Raw genomic sequence first — 3,541 nt, forward strand, 5'->3', positions numbered from 1 at the left:
ATAATCGTTACATATATGTCTCGTTTCGAAATCATTAAGTTAGTAGTCTTGTTTTTACATATGTAGTTCATTGTTAATACACTTAATGACATGTTTACTTATCATTTATCATGATTAAACATAGTGTATCAATATCTTAATATGATTCATATGTATTTAGTAAGACGTTGTTATAACGATAATCGTTATATATATCGTTTCGAATTTCTTAATTCAATAAACTCAATTTTATGTATATAATTCATTGTTAAAATACCTAATGAGATACTTACTTATCATAATATCATGTTAACTATATATATAATCATATATATGTCATCATATAGTTTTTACAAGTTTTAACGTTCGTGAATCACCGGTCAACTTGGGTGGTCAATTGTCTATATGAAACCTATTTCAATTAATCAAGTCTTAACAAGTTTGATTGATTAACATGTTGGAAACACTTAATCATGTAAATAACAATTTCATTTAATATATATAAACATGAAAAAGTTCGGGTCACTACAATGTGCCGCCAAATGTTACTCCATCTGGCGGCGCATATTAATGATTTAAAAAACGTGTTTAATGAAGTAACATTAGATTTAAAATTATATGTGATATACATAATTATATTGTGAGTGTAATAATAGGCCTTAAAACTATATATATCATGCTAAGTCATGCATACACAAAAGTAAAATACGATATAAAGTGCAAACGTTCAAAAAGAACATTAAAAATAAGTAAAATGTCTTTTTTGACATCCTGGCGACCTCGAATGGCAAGAAAATTTTCGAGATTCTTGATGTTAGGGTCGTTTTAGGGTGATCTCGAGAATTTCAGCATAATCTGAAACCAAAGGTTATGCGCCGCCAAATGTTACTCCATCTGGCAGCGCATATTAATGATTTAAAAAGCGTATTTAATGAAGTGACATTAGATTCAAAATTATATGTGATATACAGAATTATATTGTGAGTGTAATATTAGGCCTTCAAACTATATATACCATGCTAAGTCATGCATATACAAAGAAATCATATGATAGAAATTCTAAACGGTTAAAAGATCGTCTAAATATTAAAAAGGCAAAATTGAAGGTTTCGAGGTCTCGTTTCGAAAAATATTTGGGACAAACCGTCTACGACAGTTTGCCAACGGATAGATATTGAAAAAATACACGATTTCAAAAAAAAACGGTGACTAAATCGGAGCTACGAGTCAAAAGATACGATAGATATAATATTTTGGCATAAGACACAAAACGCCAAGCACCACGAACCGCCGGTGGAGTTTGGTGCATGGTGCGAATTTGCGAGGAAATATTTTTTTTTTTTTTTGAATCTAGACGACCTCGAATGGTAAGCACGTTCAGAGAGACTTGCCCGTTGAGCCGTTTTATGGTGATCTTGAGAATTTTAGCACAATCTAAAACCGAAGGTTATTCGCCGCCAAATGTTACTCCATCTGGCGACGCATATTAATGATTTAAAAAGTGTGTTTAATGAAATGACATTAGATTCAAAATTATATGTGCTATACATAATTACATTGTGGGTGTAATAATAGGCCTTAAAACTATATATATCATGCTAAGTCATGCATATACAAAGAAATCATATGATAGAAATTCAAAACGGTTAAAATAGCGTTTAAATATAAAAGAGGCAAAATTGAAGGTTTTCGAGGTCTCGTTTCGAAAAATATTTGGGAAAAACGCCTACGGCAGTTTGCCAACGGCTAGATATCGAAAAAATACACGATTTAAAAAAACGGTGACTAAATCGGAGCTACGAGTCAAAAGATACGATAGATCTAACATTTTGGCATAAGACAAAAAACGCCAAGCACCACGAACCGTCGATGGTGTTTTGTGCGTGGTGCGAATTTGCGAGAAAATATTTTTTTTCGGAATCTAGACGACCTCGAATGGCAAGCACTTTCAGAGAGTCTTGCTCGTTGGACCGTTTTATGGTAATCTTGAGAATTTCAGCACAATCTGAAATCGAAGGTTATGCGCCGCCAAATGTTACTCCATCTGGCGGCGCATATTAATGATTTAAAAAGCGTGTTTAATAAAGTGACATTAGATTCAAAATTATATGTGCTATTCATAATTATATTGTGAGTGTAATAATTGGTCTTAAAACTATATATATCATGCTAAGTCATGCTTACACAAAAGTAAAATACGATATAAAGTGCAAACGTTCAAAAAGAACATTAAAAATGAGTAAAATGTCTTTTTTGGCATCCAGACGACCTCGAATGGCAAGTAAATTTCCGAGAGTCTTGATATTAGGGTCGTTTTAGGGTGATCTCAAGAATTTCAGCACAATCTGAAACCAAAGGTTTTGCGCCGCCAAATGTTACTCCATCTGGCGGCGCATATTAATGATTTAAAAAACGTGTTTAATGAAGTGACATTAGATTCAAAATTATATGTGTTAAACATAATTACATTGTGAGTGTAATAATAGGCCTTAAAACTAAATATACCATGCTAACTATATATACCATGCTAAGTTATGCATATACAAAGAAATCATATAATAGAAATTCAAAATGGTTAAAAGAGCGTCTAAATATAAAAAAAGGCAAAATAGAAGGTTTTCGAGGTCTCGTTTAGAAACATATTTGGGACAAACTCCCTACGGCAGTTTGACAACGGATAGATATCGAAAAAATACGTGATTTCAAAAAAAAAAACGGTGACTAAATCGGAACTACGAGTCAAAAGATACGATATATCTAACATTTTGATACTTGTACTTGCTAACATGATGCTGGTATGGTCTCCTTTGGTGCACTAACAACCAATATCCTTTTTAATTATCAATTTCCTTTTTAATTTTTTCTGTAGGTATTCTTAAACCTGACACCCATCTATCTTAATAAGCTGTTTTAATATTCCTAATTTCTCAGTTTTTCAAATTTTGTTCTTCTTTCATACTTCACGTGTATAGTGGTGACACTTTATTTATTATTATTTTATCAAAAGCTTTCACAATTCGCTGTCCTCTGAATTTTCTTTTAGGATCAACTCAAACGTGACAGAGTTTTGAAGCTATATGCTATGATCTATTCATCAGTTTTTATTGCACCAGTTTTTGGTTATCGGTCACCTTTTGATTACACTTTCTTCATGACTAATTGAGAGTACATTCGAAATCATTATATTGGTGAGGCGTTCTTTTTTTGCAACTTCTACTTACACTTGTTTGATGACATTAATTTGCTTGGGTGGTCTCTACGTTAGTGTTAAATTGCTTTGAGGTTTGAAGTATGATACATGTATTTCCTATATGATTTTGCTTGGATTTTATTTACTTCTTTGTTATTTTTTTATTTTATTTTTTTGTGAAGAATTTATCTTGTTTTATTTGTTAATAAGTACTAAAAAACTTCCAGCAGACGACTCTTGGTTTTTATACTGTCCTTATATGTATTCCCACCACAATCAAACATTTTACTTTGACCACATGGTTGGCTCTGAGGTTTGAAGTATGATACATGTATTTCCACTACTTACCAGTTATGCCAAAACGACTACACT

Source organism: Rutidosis leptorrhynchoides, chromosome 4 (genome assembly GCF_046630445.1).
Source record: "Rutidosis leptorrhynchoides isolate AG116_Rl617_1_P2 chromosome 4, CSIRO_AGI_Rlap_v1, whole genome shotgun sequence".
In the NCBI taxonomy this organism is placed as follows: domain Eukaryota; kingdom Viridiplantae; phylum Streptophyta; class Magnoliopsida; order Asterales; family Asteraceae; genus Rutidosis; species Rutidosis leptorrhynchoides.